Below are 20655 nucleotides of genomic sequence, written 5' to 3' on the forward strand. Positions count from 1 at the left end.
TACCACTAGTGATGGGTAATCTGGATTGTAAACTTGGTTGGATTAAGAAATGCCTAGGAAGCTGAAAGATGGTGGCTCATGCCTGTAGTCCTAACTACTCAGGATGCCAAGATCTGAGGGTCAAGGTTCAAAGCTAGCCTTGGCAGGAAAGGCCATGAGACTCTTATCTCCAATTAATCACCAGAAAACCAGAAGTGGAGCTAGGGCTTAACGTGGTAGAGTGTTAGCCTTGAGTGAAAAAGTTCAGGGGCAACACCCAGGCCCTGAGTTCAAGCCCCATGATGAACAAAAAAAGAAGAAGAAGAAAGAGGAGGGGGAGGAGGAAGAGGGCAGGGGGGAGGAAGAGGAAAAAGGGGGAGGAGGAAGAAGAGGAAGAGGAGGAGGAAGAAAGAAAGGAAAAAGGAAGGAAGGAAAGAAAGAAGGAAGGAAGGAAGAAAAGAAAGAAAGAAAGAAAGAAAAAGAAAGAAAGAAAGAAAAAAGAAAGAGAGAGAAAGAAAGGAAGGAAGGAAGGAAGGAAGGAAGAAAGAAAGAAAGAAAGAAAGAAAGAAAGAAAGAAAGAAAGAAAGAAAGAAAGGAGAAAAGTGCTTAGGAGATTAGTAAAGCAAACCTCTGATTTTTTTTTTTTTTATCATTAGGTTAGTGGGAAAGATTTTGCCTTGATCCTCTTCATTCCCATTTATTTTTCCATTACTGAGGCTTGAACCAGGGCTTGAGTGCTGTTCCTTAGGGCTTTTTTTTTTTTTTTTTTTTTTTTTTTTTTTTTCACTCAAGCCTAGTGCTCTACCACTTTAGGTATAATTCCATTTCTGGGTTTTTGATGGTTAATTGGAGATAGGGTCTCATGGACTTTTCTGCTTTGAACTGCAATAATAAAAATTCAGCCTCCTGAATATAGGTGTGAGCCACTGGTGCCTGATTTCCACTTCCAATTTAATGGAATAATGGACATTATTTCATATTTCATATCAGTATGGTATGTATAAAATACACTGGACTTAAGTTTAAAGGTCCTGGATCTATTAAATCTTATATAGGTGATGTGGATATATCTCACCCCTTGGCCATTTTTTTTTTTTTTTTTTTTGCCAGTCCTGGGCCTTGGACTCAGGGCCTGAGCACTGTCCCTGGCTTCTTCCCGCTCAAGGCTAGCACTCTGCCACTTGAGCCACAGCGCCGCTTCTGGCTGTTTTCTGTATATGTGGTGCTGGGGAATCGAACCTAGGGCCTCGTGTATCCGAGGCAGGCACTCTTGCCACTAGGCTATATCCCCAGCCCATATCTCACCCCTTGGAACCTCATTTTTTTTTTGTTTGTAGAATGAAAACCATATCTCTATGACTGGATGAAGATTTAACTTTATGTCTAACAAGATAGTGTTAACTCTCCCAAAATAGTTGAGCACTTGCTCTAAGAATATGATGATCCTCTTTGTTTTCCTAACTTTCCCTTCCTTTCCTATTTGCGACAATGGCATCAAAGCACCCTAGCAGAAAATCCCAGAGCCGTATTTGCATCCCTGCCTTTCTATCAATGCTTTACTTAATAATATCCTCACTTCCATGTCCATGTTGAAGTTCAGGGACTTGCAATCTCTTATTTACACTTCTACCTTCTATGCTTCTCTTTCAGTCTTGAGTGGATTCTTATGTAGTAGTAATCTCAACACTCATGAAATTTTGTATTGTGCCTATTATTTAGACCTTTAACCCAGTTGCTACATGAACTATATAATGTATTTTAGAAGTCTACACATCTGTATAGATCAGTAGTGATAGTGATTCTTTTTCTGCTAAACATTAAGGTTGCTTCCAAGTCACAGATCCTGTCACAATGATTACCTTGAGAAGCTATCTTCTGCTTACATTATTTGAAAAATGTAATAGGAAGGTCAGATCTGGCCAGTGCCATCATTAACTGTGGAAGGACTTCAGGTTGACTCCAGCTCAGATTAGAGCAGAAACCAACTCCATCTCCACTAAGCCCTCCCCCACCCTATTCAGGGAAGCTCCCCTTTATTATGGTAAATTATGTAGATTGACTACGTGAGGCCTGGGAGCTTCAAGGGAACCTGCTATGAGTAGGCATATCCACCTGCATCATGTGAGCCCCGCCAAATCCATGTGTCAATTCTAACTGGAATGATAGGTTAGTTCAAATAGATATTATGAGACAGACTGTAACTCTATTGGCCACCTGTGTGCGGCCTAGCAAGCTCTGTAAGTGTTGTATCTTCATTGGTCACCTGCGTGTAAAAAGTTTGTCTGTGATGTTTGCCTTATAACCAGGCTGGAAGGCCACACGGACACGCGGTCCCAGCTCTCCAGTCTGGGCTGCACAGGTGTGCGTGGTTCCAGCTTCCAAGTCTGGGCTGCACACGTGCAGGCGGCTCCAGCTCCGGAGTCTGGGCCCTGACCCTGCACACGTGGTCGGCAGTTTCGGCTCCTGAGTCTGGGCTGCGACCAAGGCCGGTCGGTTCACTTTTTGTTCACTTTTTACTTCCCAATAAATCTGTCTTTTTGTCATCTTGTAGCTGGAGACTGTGTGGTGGACTCTTGGGGGAACCAGGAATCCCCTCCCTTGGGGGGGACCCCGTTTCATTGTAGTGAACCCCCACTCTACTTCAAAAAATATTTATTTTTTAGTAGTAGTTATACAAAGGGGGTTCAATTCCAGAAGTCAGGTTATGAGTACAATGCATCTTGATCAATATCACCCCCTCTATTGTTCTTTTCTTATACTCTTATGTTTAGCCAGTTGGAGAATTTTCAGCAATAGAGTATCAAAGAGAAAGTGGGATAGAGATAGGTCTTTCTGGACTTTCTAGTCAGTTGAGCCTCTTTGGAGCACTTCCCTGTGGATATAGCTTATTTTTTTCTTGCATTTCCAAATCTTCCTTATATATGATCTCTCTCTCTCTGTCTCTCTCTGTCTCTCTCTCTGTCTCTCTGTCTCTCTCTCTGTCTCTCTCTCTGTCTCTCTGTCTCTCTCTCTCTCTCCCCCACTCCTCGCAAGAACTCATTTATGATTGTAGCGAAGTTTCTTTGCCCCAGTTCCACATTTCTCCAGAGGGAAACACTCAGTTGGACAAGGTTGGACAAAGAATACATGCTGTGTCAGTCAATGGGAACATAAAGAAAGTTACATTAGACCAAGATGCTGGGACCCCTATCTGCAGGTGAGGAGGGCAATTAAGAAAGAGCTTGCTAATTGCTGGTGGCTTATGCCTGCAAACATAGCTACTCTGAAGTCTGAGATCCGAGGATCAGATTCAAAGCTAACCCAGGCAGAAAAGTTCACACAACTCTTATTACTAATTAACCAGTGAAAAACTGGAAGTAGAGATAGCTCAAGTAATAGAGCAACAGCCATGAGCAAAAAATCCAAAACAGAGCATTAGGTCCTGAGTTCAAGCTCCAGTATTGGCACAAAACAAAAAAGAAAAGGAGGAAGGAAGAAAAAAAGAAAGAAGTGGGGAACAAACAAGGACCTGGTAAAGTGACCATTCCTTTGAGTGTCAATAATTGTTTTAGGTTAAATTTTGAGACACATTTCTGGTTAACGCCACCACTGGTGGGCCCAATGAAGGAATCACTGTGGAAAATTGAAACAAGATATTATTACCTGTAGGACAGTGGATTTTCACTTTGGGCAAGCCATACGCAATAAATAACTAACTCTTTGGGGGAGCTCCATAAACGGTTTTGAATTTTCCAATTTCTGTGCCATGGAACATTGAAGGACAAATGTTTAGAGAAAGTCAATATGGTGTTCCTTTTGGAGAAAACAAAAATAAAATCTGCCCTTCTAGCCAGCCTATATGAACAAGTATAGTCATGCAGTTGGTTCATAGTGGAGTGAGTTGGATTGATAGAAATCCATATTTTAATATCTCCCTTGAGTAAGATCCTTCTGAAATGTTATTTTCTATTTTAACTAAAATTGCTTCTGTATATGTCCAAAAGAATGGTTTCCTTTTTCAGTACTACAATGAAGTCCACTTGCTGGATGGAATTTTTAAACTGCTGGGTTTGGTGATACAGAATAGCTATCAAGTGCAAGTATTTGATTTATTATTATTACTATGCAGAACACCTTTTGATGGTGACTGAATTGGAAATTGTCCAGAAATTTCTTCCATTTTAATTTTTGTGTCAGTACTTGGGCTTGAACTCAGGGTCTCTCACTCTTACTTGGCTTGTTTGCTCAAGGTAGGCCCTCTACCACTTGACTGACACCTCCATTTCCAGCTTTTTAGTGGTTAACTAGAGATAAAAGTTACTCAGATTTGTCTATCTAGGCTGGCTTTGAATCTCAGTCCTCAAGTCTGAGCTTTCTGAGTAGCTAGGATTACAGGCATGAGTCAGTAGCACTTGGCATTTTAAAATTTTTAAATGAAAAATAATATGGATTAGGGCTCAGCTGTCCTTGACACTAGTTAAACTGATCCAATTTGAATAAGGACTGTTGTAACTATCAGGTGATTGAGCTTTCAGAATAACTGAGAAGTAAACAGACTGGCAATCCTAATGTTGCAGATCAGGGAAGTGAAGGTCTGTGATTGACAAGCTCAGTTTCAAGCCACCAGTGAGCAAAGGGATGAGGATGAGAACTGCATGCTGGTGATCTCTGACGTTTGTTCTCCTAGTGGCATCTTTATTGTGGATCCACTGATAACTATTAACAATGGAGCCAATAACTGGAACAGTTTGGCTTCATGGAATACAACTTAAATAAATTATTACAACTATTCTTGAACTTCTGTAAAAATAACACTATGTGCTAATATGAAATAACCACTGAGAAATATTTATAGTGTTTCTCAATGTGGCATATTCCAGGACTCTCAGGAAGTTCCAAAAGTAGTAGGCTCCCTGTTTGTCCTTCACTCTGCTTCTCCTATGATAACATTTTACACAACCAAATACATTGTTAAAATCAGGACACTAACATTGGTGTGATGCAGAGACTTTATTAAGGTTTCTGAGGATATATTTTAAATAAAAAAGATGAGAGAGTATACTATGCACTTTATATTAAAAATGATGGGACAAGAATATGTGTGTGCACACATGAATGCATGTGTGCATGCGTGGGTGTTTCAATGATTTCTATATGCCTATCATATCATTTGAAAGACCCAGAAAAAACACATTTGATTTGCCTCCAGGGAGCACTAAGCAGCAAAGTACAAAATAGGTAGAGGGAATTTTAACTATATTATTTTGTATCCCAACCCATCTATTTATAGACAAGTGAATAGGTTCTTTTAAAGGTATTTGTACAAAAGAACCTCCAAAAGATTAATAATGGTGACTACACCTCATTTACAAAACACCCCACTTATATATGCCTTTGAATATGCATAGCTATTTCTGGAAGAATGTATAAGAAACTGGTGATGCTGGTTTGCTTCTAGAGAAAAATTAGGCAGTAGAGGGACAGATGTGGGAAGGAGACCTTCCAAAATAGACCCCTTTCTACCTTATAAATGTAGATTATGTAATTTTTTTACTTCCCTTACAATAAAATAAAGAAATTGAAAAACAACTCTATCCCAAATTCTAAAAGTGCCTTCACTTTTTAATGTTTTTCTTCTAAAATATTCAGCAGCTTTCCAGTTATTCTGTGGCTAAAATCCAAATTTCTTAACTTGACTTTTTTTGGTAACTCTCCAATTCAGTTTCTTTCCTCCGTTTGTTTCTTTCACTCCTCATAATCTTATGTGCCCTGACATTTCTGTCTTCTTCTCTTCTGCTTCCCCAGCTATGAAAAACCAGTAGGGTCAGGGTTAGGGGTAGGGGATGGCTTTGCTAGAGATGGGGATGTGTGGGAATGCAGGGGTGAGAATACAGGCAGTTGTCGGTAACCTAGTGGTAGAATACTTGTCTGTGACTCTCCTGGGTTCATCACCTAGCACTGCTCAGTAAATATGTCATTAATAAATTAATCAAAAAAATCAATTTAGATTGGGTGCCAGTGGCACACACCTATAAGCTACTCAGGAGGCTGAGATATGAGGATTATATCAGATTGGTTCAGAGCCAGCCTGGGCAAGAAAGTCCATGAGACTTTCATTGCCCATTAACCACCAAAGCCAGTAGTGGAGCTGTGGCTCAAGTGGTAGAACGCTAATGCTGAGATAAAAAGTTCAGGGACAGCACTCAGGCCTGAGTTCAACCCCCAAGACCAGCAAAACACACACACACACACACACACACATTAATTTAAGCTCACTTTTATGACATTTACTCTGATCTCCAAGTACTTTGTGACTTCTAAGTTCCTCTTTATATATTTTTTTCTTTTGGCAGTCCTGGGGTTTGAAATCAAGGCCCTGTGTTTACCATATGAGCCACACTTTAGTTATCTAAATTCCTATAATAATGAACAGTCTGCCTTTCATATTAGGTTATTAAGAGTTGTTGTGCCAAGTCGCAAGACCACCCCCAAGAAGACCACCGAGATTCAGACACTCCGAAATGCAAAAGCAAGGCAAGGCTTTATTTAACGAGCTGCCAACTCTGGCCTCGTCCTACCCACCGACACAGCGGAGGTTAGGAGGGAGCCCCCAGCTGTGATTACACAGGGCTTATAAAGGCAAAGAACAAGGTTACAACAATCAGCTGTGCAAGCAAGATTAGAACACAGGTACAAATCTGATTGGCTCAGGGTTCGATTCTAAAATGGGGTTCACGTGGTAAAATGGGGCCTGACTTCAAAGTCTGGCACCTCATTTCCCCCTTTTTCTTTTTGGTACCTTGGGAGCCAATCATGGCTCCATTCTGTCCATTTCAATGGCTTGCATGTCTAGGGGATGATATAGAGGTAAGGCATGGGCCAGTAGGGCCCAATGTAGTAAACAAATGGCCTGTCACCATTTCTTACAAGAATATTCTCTGTACCTCTGTTTTGCATGTCTCTAGTTTATCCTGCCTCATCTTCCCAAAAACAACTCTGGTCCCTTGATTTTAAAGGGGGGCTGATGGGTGAAGATCATCCATCTTCTGTAACTTCTTCAGGCTGACTCAGGGGCGTAGACCTTACCTAGCCAGGAACCTATAACCTTAGTCTCAGTCTAACTTTCTTTTCTTGAGGCGAAGGCAAAGCGGCTGAGTTGGGTGCTTGGAGACCTCCCATGTTCCATCACGGTAGTTGTCATCCAGGGCAAAGGGGTCAGCTGGCCTGGCGTGGAAGCAATGAACCCAAGTGGCGATGCCGTCTAGGGTTCCTTCCACCGTGGTTCTTAGGATTTCAGTCCCCTGGTCTGAATAAATGGGGGGTAGGGACAGAAGCAGAATCATATAATGCCTTAAGTTGGGGTCACATTCTTGTACACGAGCTGCAAATAATCGAGTTTACACAAAAATTCAGCATTATCCAAATCAGCAAGCAATTCAGTCTGAAGGCTAGGGATAATGGGTGGGGGGTACCCGTACATTATTTCAAAAGGAGTAAAGCCAAGCTGATAGGGAGAATTTCTTACTCTAAGCAGAGCAAAAGGAAGGAGTGACACCCAGTCTGCGCCAGTCTCTAAGGCCAATTTAGTTAAGGTCTCTTTTAGAGTCCGATTCATTCTCTCTACCTGTCCTGAACTCTGGGGTCTATGAGCACAATGCAATTTCCAATCCGTCCCCAGTGCAGCGGCTATTCCCTGACTTACTTTTGAGACGAAAGCCTGCCCATTGTCTGACCCAATGGTGGATGGGAATCCATACCTGGGTAGGATTTCTTTCAGGATCTTCTTAGCCACTACATTCGCAGTCTCATGCTTTGTTGGATAGACTTCAACCCATCCTGAAAAGGTGTCTACAAAAACTAGCAAATATTTGTAATTTCTGTGAAATCTACTTCCCAATACACACCTGGCCTATTCCCACAGAGGCGAGCTCCTTTAGTAATCTGTTGATTGGGGGCATTGGCAAGCTGACAGGCCTTTAACAGATCTCAATAAGGACACAATCTCAGGTCTACAAGCTTTCTTTACTAAACAGATATATGAGCTTAAAATTCTCACTGCCAGTCAGGGCTTTGAGTAAATGCGGGGGGTGAGATTTTAATCTATCCTCTCATTTGACAAACTTCCCCTTACTAACCACTATCACAGATGACTGGCAAATTCCTGCCCAGTAGACAGACATGGGCATTGGAAAGGCATGCTTATGAACTATTCTTCTAGGACTTCCCAGCTTTAACTTTTGAAAGGCCAACAGTAGTGACTCTAGGATCTGACACCATCTCTGCCATCCAAGCAGTGGCTTACTGCCTCTGGATGCTCCATCACTTTTGTCCCAGGAGGAGTGACTTTCGACTTGGACTCAGGGCCTGAGTGCTGTCCCTCAGCTCTCCAGCTCAAGACTAGCACCATACCACTTTTGAGCTCCACACCACTCCGTTCCCAGCACTCTGCTGGCTGATTACAGACAAGTCTCTCACAGGGACCTTTCTTTGCCCGGGCTGGCTTCGAACCGCAGATTCAGATCAATGAGTCTTATAAGGGGCCACTTTACTCCAATTATAAGCAACAAGGTGGTCCACACAGAAGTAGTTTTTAAGCATGCTCTCTTACCTGGAACTTATTAAGGGTCAGTATTAGATCTTGACAAACTTGTAGGAATCACCTGTGCTTCTGTGGGCCTGCTGGAAACTGTTACAAAAAACCTACAAAGAAGCTGGAATGGCAATTAAACATTTTGGTAGCCATAATTCTCCCTTTTCTCACTTTGCAATAATTATTTAGGACAATTTTACTTCCAAATTTCTTATCTAGAAATGTATTCTTGATTTCCAAAGCCTTTCTAACACTAACACAACCCTTTAGCTTTTATCTGCATCGGAAAAACTGAAGCTCACAGGCAATCTGAAACCAGGTGCCGCCCTTTGCTTACGTGCTGCTTGTTTCAAAAGAGCCTCTTTTTTTTTCTTCAGTCCCAGTTACTGCATGGCATGAAGACCTTTGAATTTAAACTTAGTTTTGCATCATACTGCAGTCTTGAACATGTTCACACTCACACATGCACACACACATACATTTTCAAAAGATCTTAAAGCGCGCTGAATAAGCATCGGCCGTACATTTTAAGACAAAAAACTTTTAACAAATGATTTTAGCATTCTCCAGCCTCATTTTCCAGGGCTTGATAGTTTTAGTAAAACATTTTTAGTCTTAGTAAAACATTTTAGCGCACCAAACAATTTTCTGCTTAAGAAGGCTGGGTGGGGGTCCCCCCAGAGTTCTTTTTGTGGACACTCACACTCTGATTGTGAACCATCGCCTGTACATCTTTCCAATGAGCTAAAGTCAAGTCCAGGGGAGTGGAAGGAACATTCCCCATCATCCGTTTGTCAGTCAGGCACAGTGCAAGAAAGAAACACACAAAAATGAGCTATCTCCTTAACCTCCCTCCAGTGAGCTAGGATCAAGTCTAGGGGGCTAGATGGAGGTCCTCAAGATAGAACGTTATCCATAGCTCTGATCAGATGTAATACAAAAGGAGGAAAACACACAGGCCTAAGAAAAGCTACGAGTTGGAGATCTCCCAAGCTGGCCCACAACCTCCTACAAGGGTGCAGAAGGAATGGACCTGAGTTGGCCCACAACCTCCTGCAAGAAGGAGTGGACCCGAGTTGGCCCACAACCACCTGCAAGGGTGCAGAAGGAGTGGACCCGAGTTGGCCCACAACCTCCTGCCAGATAAGCAGAAGGAGCAGACCCAAGTACAAGGTGGGCGGGTTGAGTCTCGTTTAGGAGGCCCTCCTGGTCAGTTCCAGCCAAAAACCAAACTGACTCGCTCCCTACAAGTATAAGCAAAAGCAAAACAGACAGACAAGACAAATGAACAGTGCTGTTTTCTTACCTTCGGAGTCTGGGATCTCGGGGTCTCTGGGGCCATCCCGGACGAAACCCCAAATGTTGTGCCAAGTCGCAAGACCACCCCCAAGAAGACCACCGAGATTCAGACACTCCGAAATGCAAAAGCAAGGCAAGGCTTTATTTAACGAGCTGCCAACTCTGGCCTCGTCCTACCCACCGACACAGCGGAGGTTAGGAGGGAGCCCCGAGCTGTGATTACACAGGGCTTATAAAGGCAAAGAACAAGGTTACAACAATCAGCTGTGCAAGCAAGATTAGAACACAGGTACAAATCTGATTGGCTCAGGGTTCGATTCTAAAATGGGGTTCACGTGGTGGGGCCTGACTTCAAAGTCTGGCACCTCAGAGTGTTCCTTGGGAGTAGTGGTTGAGTGTGACTGTTTTCTGAAACTCCCTTTTCCTGGCAGAACCTTATGTTTGATGTCTTAGTCCTGCCCCCACCCTACCCCAGGTTGGTCTGAAACTTGAGATCCTCCTGCTTCAGTCTTTACAATGTTAGCTTTATAGGCATGGGGCACCATTCTCCATTTACTTACGTTTATTTATTTTTTTAATTTTTTTTTTTTTTTCCAGTCCTGGGCCTTGGACTCAGGGCCTGAGCACTGTCCCTGGCTTCTTTTTGCTCAAGGCTAGCACTCTGCCACTTGAGCCACAGCGCCACTTGTGGCCGTTTTCTATATATGTGGTGCTGGGGAATTGAACCTAGGGCTTCATGTATAAGAGGCGAACACTCTTGCCACTAGGCCATATCCCCAGCCCATGTTTATTTTTTTTTAACTAATTTCTTCTTTGTGAAAGTTGTATTTCATGCACATGCTTGCCTGATGTGCTGAAGAATTCTAAATGAAATCAAGGCACTAAGATGTTTATCTGCCCCCAAATAACCAAGCAGAAAAAAAGATGACAAAGAACTAAAACTCAAGAGTTAAAACATCAACTACTTGGTTGATTATCGATGTAATTTTAAATGTCATTTCTGAAAAATAAAATGCATAATGAAAATTGCCCTCTTTTTCACTTGGCTCATCAACTTGGCCACATTTTACAAAATAAGCCTTGTTTTCTTGGTAACTATGGTAAATGAATTAGCTTTTCTGATACGTTATCAAATAATTCTCCAAGTCTTCATTTTAAGTAAGAGGCATTACTGGATTCAAATCTTGGCAGTATAATCTTGGCATGATCTCAGAATCACATGTTAAAGCCTCTATTTTCTTCATTATACTTTATGAAGATCTAAAATAGACAAAGTATAAAATCTAATCTTAATGACTAGTCCAGTCCCTTCTATGTTGCATATTTCCACGTTTTTTCATTGTGCATATGGCAGTTCTAGAAGGTTCCACAGTGACAGCTTTAGAATTAGAGTGTGTGTGTGTGTGTGTGTGTGTGTGTGTGTGTGAGTGTGTCACTGGGACTTGAATTCAGGACATGAGTAAGCTCTCATGGCATGAGTGAAGGCACTGGCTTCACTTGGCTTTTTTTTTTTTTTTTTGTAAGGCTGAGACTCTACCATTTGAGCCATACCTGTACTTCCATATTTTTGGTAGTTAACTGGAGGTGAGTCTCACTGACTTTTCTGTCCAGGTTAGCTTCAAACCATAATCCTCAGATCTCAGCCTCTTGAGGAAATAGGATTACAGGTGTGAGCTGCCAACTCACTGCCTTCTGAAGTCTTAATCATTCAGGATAAAACTACCAAGAATAAGATGCAAACTACAAACAATAGTAGTGACAGCTTACATTTAATTAAGCTTTTATTTCAGCAGATTATTTCTTTGTTTACAGTAACTGATGGAAGTAGAAAATATTGCTATTCTGTCTGCAAAAGAAAAAAAAGGTTGATTGAGGTTGATGACATAACTCATAAAACCACGATTCAAATGCAAATCTTTCTTTCTCCCAGATCTTTGCACTTAGTCTCCTCTTTATGCTAGTGTTTTTCCAATTATTATTCACATGGACAATAATTAATTAATATACTTGTCTCAGCGTTTAAGTGAGCATGTGACTGTAATAATTTATAGCACAGAGAAATCAGCACTTTAGTATTCAATTGTTCATAAGGAGCAAACACATAAAAACATGGCTTATAAATATATAAGCTAGATAAATAGCTAAGTATATGTTCATTAATGTTTTCCTGATTATCTCAGCTCACAAGATCACCTCTTTCCTCCTAAGTTAATTAAAAAAATCCTTGGATACTATCTGTCATCACTGACTGTATTATTTACTACATTTTATTTATTTATTTTTATTATCTGATAGCTTTCAATAAAATTAAAGGCATGCAAAAGGCAAAAATATTTACTACATTTTAAGCACCAAGGTTTATGTGGAAACCTAGTGAAAGGTATAGGGGAACCCCGTTTTGGAGTCCCTAGAAGCAGCAGGCTTAGACAAAGTAGTGGGCTGGGGGAAGGGCAAACCTAAGCCAAATAACAGGAGCCAAAAGCAGGTTGACATAGGCAAAAGAAAGGAAGGAGGACCACTCAGTTTAGGGAAAGTTCTAGGAAGAGAAAGATTTAAGGCTAATTAAGAACAGTCACACTCAGAACCAAGAATTGTATTGCTTTTGTGGCTTTGTTTACCAGAGTTTAACTGGAATTGTATTGCTTTGATGGCTTTATTTACCAGAGTTTACGGGAATTGTAATCATTAACAGCAATTCTGGTTCTATATCTGCTTGCTTGCTTGGCCCAACCTGCCAGACCACCTGCGTGTGGTAAATAGGATTCTTATTCCATGATCACCTTGTTGTGCCAAGTCGCAAGACCACCACCCAGAAGACCACCGAGACTCAGACATTCCGAAATGCAAAAGCAAGGCAAGGCTTTATTTAAGCGAGCTGCAACTCGGGCCTGTCCTACCCACCGACACAGCGGAGGTTAGGAGGGAGCCTCGAGCTGTGATTACACAGGGCTTATAAAGGCAAAGAACAAAGTAACAACAATCAGGTGTTCAAGCAAGCAAGATTAGGATACAGGTACAAATCTGATTGGCTCAGGGTTCGATTCTAAAATGGTGTTCACGTGGTAAAATGGGGCCTGACTTCAAAGTCTGGCACTTCAACCTGTGTGTGGTAAATACAATTCTTATCCCATGACCACCTGCGAGCGGTACAGGTGATACTTGCCCTTAAAATCCCAGCTCTATTTGGCTCTGGCGCTGTTTGTCACCATCCTGGTGGTAGCAAGCAGACGCTGTGCACAGCTAAATCAAGACTCCTATCCCAATTGACTGAGTACTGGTGACTATTGTCATGGGTTCAAGGACCACATGGGTATCCGGTATGCAACAGTTTACAAATAAATCCTTCATAAACATTAACTGTTTTAATGTCTCACAACTTGTAATTAGACTTTTTTTCAGAAGAGTAAACAGATTTAAGGAAGTAATCCTTGGTAATTTACAGGCAGTTTTGCAGAGTGTTTACTGGAGCAGGACTCAGTGAATTAAGGTTGACTCCAGTGTCTAGGTTAGATAATGAGGGTGGAGAAAACAACTAGGAAGCCACTTAACTTCCAGTTATTGCTGACTATTCTAGCTATGCAGATGGAACCAGGAGGGCAAAGCAACAGAAAAAGCAAAGATTCTCAAGTTTTCTTTTTCCTTTGAACAAGAAAAATATGTAAGTAATAAATCATCTACAACTGTTACAGTGTTGCTACCATTCCCAACCTTACATGCAGGAATCAATGTTGAGGTGATGCTACAAAACTGCCACTTTGTGGAGATCAAGCAGAGTGATTCTTAGCTCAGTAGATTGCACAAACTCAGAACTGAGTTAATATTCTTGGACTCATACTTTCATCTTAGCTTATAGTACTGTGGATTTTATCTTCTCAATTGTCAAATATATTCCCTTTCTCCAGTTTTCGATTACCCTAGGCAATGTCAGGGGTCTTCCTATGTTTTATGCATACCTTAAAAGTCATATTGCATTGGAATCACCAGTTTACTCCATTCTTTTTCCCCCCTTGGTTCAGTAAAATTTTATTTTACAAATAAACTTTTAATGAAGCTCGATGAGTGAATACAAAAACACATCTTGACAAGTGATGAAGATACTTGGCATTATTTTTCAAAGCTTCTTCTAGGTCCTACTGGAACTGTAATGTGGCCCCCCCAATGGAGGAGACCACAATGTAATGGGGTCTGAGGGGGTGGGGGGAAATCCTCTATCCCTCCAAGAGTCCACCACTCAGAGACAATCTCAAGTAAAAAGATGGATTTACTGGGGAAGTAAAAAGTATACTCATCGGCCAGGGTCACAGCCCACACTCGGGAGCTGGGACTATGGGCCCAGGTCCATGCTTGGGGTCGGGTTATAAAGGCAAATACCACATGGTCAAGCTTGCCACACGCAGGTGGCCAATGAGGTTACAACACTTACAGAGCATGTCAGGTCACATGCAAGGTGGCCAATGGAGTTACAATCTTCCTCATAGCAACTGTTTGAACCAACCTATCATTTTAGTTAGACTTGGCGCACAGATTTGACGGGGCTCACATGATGCAGGTGGATACACCTACTCATGGGAGGGCACAGGTTTAACTTTGAATGTTCCACAACTCAGGTGGTCAAGCAGTTTACACAATCTTATCACAGAGAAGGGGAACTTCCCTGGATAGGGTAGGGGAGAGCTTAGTGAAGATGGAGTTGGCTTCTGCTCTCTTTAATCTGAGATGGAGTCAATCTGACACCCCTCAACAGCCAGCGATGGCGCTGGCCAGATCTGACCTCCATATTACAGCACAGGATTAATTTATAGAAAAAGTACTTGATGTTTACTGAATCTCAGATTCTATAGATGATTCAGAATGGTAATTCTAGATTCATGCCAGCCTACCAGAAACAAATGTAACATCCTTGGTGAAAGTATTTCATTCCTGCATTTGTACTACCCCGTGAGCTGTTTTCTCATCCTCCATGTGGTGCAGTTTGTTTAGGCACCTGGTGTGGAAGTTTGAAGTATCTTTGGGTGAGATGCGCAGCCCATGATGATGGCCGAGCACCCTGTCAGTGGTGATGAGGGCTGGGGCTTATACTGACAGCTCAGTTATCAGCAATTCCTCCATGCAGAATCAACTAAGGGAACCATGTGGTCAGGAACATGAGGCTGGACAGGAAGAGTGAGCCCCATTCCTGCAGCATAGGATGTACCCCTCTAGCTCTATAGTGCAGGCTAGTTGAATTACTGAATTTTTTTTTTTTTTACTGGCATGAACAGTTATCTTTTTTCTTCCAAACTCTCATCAATAGTTGCATTTCACTGTACATCATATAACACAGCCCTTAGTGAGGTGCCAGACTTTGATCACATGAACCCCATTTTAGAGCCAATCAGATTTGCACCTGTGTCCTAATCTTGCTTGCTTGGACACCTGATTGTTGTAACCTTGTTCTTTGCCTTTATAAGCCCTGTGTAATCACAGCTCGGGGCTCCCTCCTAACCTCCGCTGTGTCGGTGGGTAGGACAAGGCCCGAGTTGGCAGCTCGTTAAATAAAGCCTTGCCTTGCTTTTGCATTTCGGAGTGTCTGAATCTCGGTGGTCTTCTTGGGGGTGGTCTTGCGACTTGGCACAACATTTGGGGACTCGTCCGGGATGGCCCCAGAGACCCCCGAGACCCAGACTCCCAAGGTAAGAAAATAGGGCAGTTCATTCTGTGTGTCTGTGTCTGTGTGATTTGTAGTTTTGTTTTCTGTTTAGGCCAGCCGCCTGAATCTGAACCTGTAGGTAGTGAAGGACGAGCCGGAGTGGACATGCTCGTATGGGCAGTCCTGGGGGACTTGGGGGACACCTCAAGCCCTCCACAGGGGGCTCAGGCTTCCCACTACCACCCTGAACCTGAAGGACTGGACCGAGAGGCCCTTCTAATGGGTGTCCGTCTAGTCCACTCTATATTCGGGGTTGTCTGGTCTGCTCCTACACAGGAACGGGAGAGAGCGAGCCTCAAGACTGTGTGGTCTGCCCCCTCACAGGGTCAGGAGAGACACAGTGAGACTGTGTGGTCTTCCCCCTCACAGGGGCAGGAGAGGCACAGTGAGATTGTGTGGTCTGCCTCCTCACAGGGGCAGGAGAGACACAGTCAAACCTGTAAGCCGCGGCTCCCTAAGTCTGTCTGTAAGTGTTGTCTGGTCTTTGTGCCTGTGATTATTTTTGTGTGTTTCTTTCTTGCACTGTGCCTGACTGACAAACGGATGATGGGGAACGTTCCTTCCACTCCCCTGGACTTGATCCTAGCTCACTGGAGGGAGGTTAAGGAGATAGCTCAGAACCAAGGTGTGGTCCTTAAGAAGGAAAAGTGGATCACCCTGTGCAATTCAGAATGACCCACCTTTGAGGGAGCTAATTGAGGGAGCTAATTGAGGGAGCTTTGACATAGGTAAGATCAGGACTTTGCAACACCTAATCTACACCCCTCCAGACAAGAGAGAAACCAAGAAGGAAGAGAAGAAATTGTACTCACCTGTCCTCCAGGGAGGAAGCACGGAGGAGGAAATGTTTCCTGCTCCATACTCCCCACCCCAATTAACTCTACAAGAGGAGGACTCTGAGGAAAATGTTTCAGCTGTTCCCTCCGCTCCGGAGGGTCTTGCCCAGTCAACTCGCCGGCGCCGACAGCCCAGGACACGGACGCATCACCCCAAGTCCCGCAGCCGCTGACAGGGTGGACGTAGGGCCAGCCCAAGCCACCCACAGGTGGCTCACCATGCTGCGCTGTCATCTCTGTGTTGTTTGTAAGTCTGTCTCTTTTGTGTCAAACCTGCATAGCTCATTGGAAAGATGTACAGGTGACAGCCCACAATCAGTCAATCAGTGAGAATGTCCACAAAAAAAGAACTCTAGGGGGACCCCCACCCAGCCTACTTAAGCAGAAAATTATTTGGTGCGCTAAAATGTTTTACTAAGACTAAAAATGTTTTACTAAAACTATCAAGCCCTGGAAAATGAGGCTGGAGAATGCTAAAATTATTTGTTAAAGGTTTTTGTCTTAAAATGTACGGCCGATGCTTATTCAGCGCGCTTTAAGATCTTTTGAAAATGTATGTGTGTGTGCATGTGTGAGTGTGAACATGTTCAAGACTGCAGTATGATGCAAAACTAAGTTTAAATTCAAAGGTCTTCATGCCATGCAGTAACTGGGACTGAAAAAAAAAAAGGCTCTTTTGAAACAAGCAGCCCGTAAGCAAAGGGCGGCACCTGGTTTCAGAATGCCTGTGAGCTTCAGTTTTTCCGATGCAGATAAAAGCTAAAGTGTTGTGTTAGTGTTAGAAAGGCTTTGGAAATCAAGAATACATTTCTAGATAAGAAATTTGGAAGTAAAATTGTCCTAAATAATTATTGCAAAGTGAGAAAAGGAGAATTATGGCTACCAAAATGTTTAATTGCCATTCCAGCTTCTTTGTAGGTTTTTTGTAACAGTTTCCAGCAGGCCCACCGAGAAGCACAGGTGATTCCTACAAGTTTGTCAAGATCTAATACTGACCCTTAATAAGTTCCAGGTAAGAGAGCATGCTTAAAAACTACTTCTGTGTGGACCACCTTGTTGCTTATAATTGGAGTAAAGTGGCCCCTTATAAGACTCATTGATCTGAATCTGCGGTTCGAAGCCAGCCCGGGCAAAGAAAGGTCCCTGTGAGAGACTTGTCTGTAATCAGCCAGCAGAGTGCTGGGAACGGAGTGGTGTGGAGCTCAAAAGTGGTTCGGTGCTAGTCTTGAGCTGGAGAGCTGAGGGACAGCACTCGGCCCTGAGTCCAAGTCCAGTGGAAAGTCACTCCTCCTGGGACAAAAGTGATGGAGCATCCAGAGGCAGTAAGCCACTGCTTGGATGGCAGAGATGGTGTCAGATCCTAGAGTCACTACTGTTGGCCTTTCAAAAGTTAAAGCCGGGAAGTCCTAGAAGAATAGTTCATAAGCATGCCTTTCCAATGCCCATGTCTGTCTACTGGGCAGGAATTTGCCAGTCATCTGTGATAGTGGTTAGTAAGGGGAAGTTTGTCAAGTGAGAGGATAGATTAAAATCTCAACCCCCCCGCATTTACTCAAAGCTCTGACTGGCAGTAAGAATTTTAAGCTGATACATCTGTTTAGGAAAGAAAGCTTGTAGACCTGAGATTGTGTCCTTATCTGTTAAAGACCTGCAAAGGTAATGTAGGCATTTTTTTAGGTCATCAGAGATCAGTTCCCCAGCAGTTGTTTTTGGGAAGCTGAGGGCAGGCTTTGGTTACTACTTTGGGCCCTATTGGCCCATGCCTTATCTCTATATCATCCCCTAGACATGCAAGCCATTGAAATGGACAGAATGGAGCCATGATTGGCTCCCAAGGTACCAAAAAGAAAAAGGGGGAAATGAGGTGCCAGACTTTGATCACATGAACCCCATTTTAGAGCCAATCAGATTTGCACCTGTGTCCTAATATTGCTTGCTTGGACACCTGATTGTTGTAACCTTGTTCTTTGCCTTTATAAGCCCTGTGTAATCACAGCTCGGGGCTCCCTCCTAACCTCCGCTGTGTCGGTAGGTAGGACAGGCCCAAGTTGCAGCTCGTTAAATAAAGCCTTGCCTTGCTTTTGCATTTCGGAGTGTCTGAATCTCGGTGGTCTTCTTGGGGGGTGGTCTTGCGACTTGGCACAACATTAGAACAAAGCATGCTATGCATAAAGCATTAAGAATCATAGGTGGCTTCTTCGTCTTTGTCTATTTTCCCCTGACTCAGCAGGGGTTGGAGTCTATTATTTCCTCCTCCTCCTCCTCCTCCTCCTCCTCCTCCTCCTCCTCCTCCTCCTCCTCTTCCTCCTCCTCCTCCCCCTCCCCCTCCCCCTCCTCCTCCTCCTCCTCCTCTTCTTCTTTGCCAGTCCTGGGCCTTGGACTCAGGGCCTGAGCACTGTCCCTGGCTTCTTTTTGCTCAAGACTAGCACTCTGCCACTTGAGCCAAGGTGCCACTTCGGGCCATTTTCTATATATGTAGTGCTGGGGTATCGAACCCAGGGCTTCATGTATACGAGGCGAGCACTCTCCTCCTCCTCTTCCTCCTCTTCCTCCTCCTCCTCCTCCTCCTCCTCCTCCTCCTCCTCCTCCTCCTCCTCCTCCTCCTCCTCCTCCTCCTCTTCTTCTTTTTTGGCAGTACTGGGATTTAAACTTATATAAGGCTTTATGCTTGCTAGGTAGGATACTATTGCTTGAGACACACCTCCAGCTATTAAAAGATTTTTGTAATGACTAGAATACACTATGGTATTTGAAGCCCTCAGTCCAGTGACAGATATAGTAGATACATTGTTATTGTAAAGATGGGCCTGTAGAAACCAAGTGAAAGGTGTAGGGGAACCCTCTTCTTTGAGTCCCTAGAAACAGCAGGCTTAGACCAGGTAGTGGGCTGGGGGAAGGGCAAACCTAAGCCAAGTAACCGGAGCCCAAAACAGCTTGACCTAGAGCTGCTTGACCTTGGCAAAAGAAAGGAATGAGGAGGACCACTCAGGCTAGTCAAAGTTCTAGGAAGAGAAAGATTTAAGGTTAATTAAGACCAGTCACACCCAGAACCAAGAATTGTATTGCTTTGATTGCCTTGTTTACTGGAGTTTATTGGAATTATGATTACTAACAACAATTCCCCATTTGTATGTTTGCTTGCTTGCTTTGCCTAACTTGCCAGACCACCTGTGTGTGGTACCTGTGATTCTTACCCCATGACCACCTGAGAGTGGTACAGGTGATATTTGCCCTTAAAATCCCAGCTCTATTTGGCCCTGGTGCTGTTTGTCACCATCTCGGTGATGGCAAGCAGGCGCTGTGCAGAGCTAAATAAAGACTCCTAGCCCAATTGACTAAGTGCTAGTGACTATTTTTTGTGGGTTCGAGGCCCACCTGCATATCCAGTATACAACAGGCCAAACATAAAAATTACCACAATGCAAATAGAATTTTTTAGGAGCCACTGGGTGTTTAAAGTTTCATATAAAACATAGCTGCGAATCTTGAAAACAAACTAGGAAAGTCTTCAACATCAAATCCTTAGAAATCAAGAAGTCCTAGATCTGGAGTCAAAAGCTCAAATATGATACCATCCAGGGAGTTACTCACTATACCAGAATTTGGGGACTCTATCACATATTAGAATCACCTTGAGATTGTGTGTGTGTGTGTGTGTGTGTGTGTGTGTGTGTGCTACTACTTGAATGCAGGGCCCAGGCTGTCTCTCAAGGTCAGTGTTCTACCACTAGAGCTCCACAACCAGCTTTTGGCGGTTATCTGTCAATAAGAATCTCACAAACTCTTCTGCATGGGGTGGCTTCAAATCTGTGATGCTCAGATTTGAGCCTCCTGAGTAGCTTGGATTACTCACCTTGAAATTCTAATGTGCATGGGGCTGGGGATATGGCCTAGTGGCAAGAGTGCCTGCTTCATATACATGAGGCCCTGGGTTCGATTCCCCAGCACCACATATACAGAAAATGGCCAGAAGTGGCGCTGTGACTCAAGTGGCAGAGTGCTAGCCTTGAGCAAAAAGACGCCAGGGACAGTGCTCAGGCCTTGAGTCCAAGCCCGGACTGGCCAAAAAAAAAAAAAAAAAAGAAATTCTAATGTGCAAACAAATAGCTATCTTTCCCTCTTCTCCCCCAACTAATTAGAATTTCTAGTAGATCCTTGCACAACCACAGTTTTAAACCTATCCAATAGTGGCCCATCCACTGTAATTTTACCCAATGAGGGCAAAAGGGGCTAACATTTAACATAAACTCTATTAATTGTTGCAATGGTCATCTTCTTAAAAA

This window comes from Perognathus longimembris, chromosome 2, assembly GCF_023159225.1.
Source record: "Perognathus longimembris pacificus isolate PPM17 chromosome 2, ASM2315922v1, whole genome shotgun sequence".
NCBI classification, from domain to species: Eukaryota; Metazoa; Chordata; class Mammalia; order Rodentia; family Heteromyidae; genus Perognathus; species Perognathus longimembris.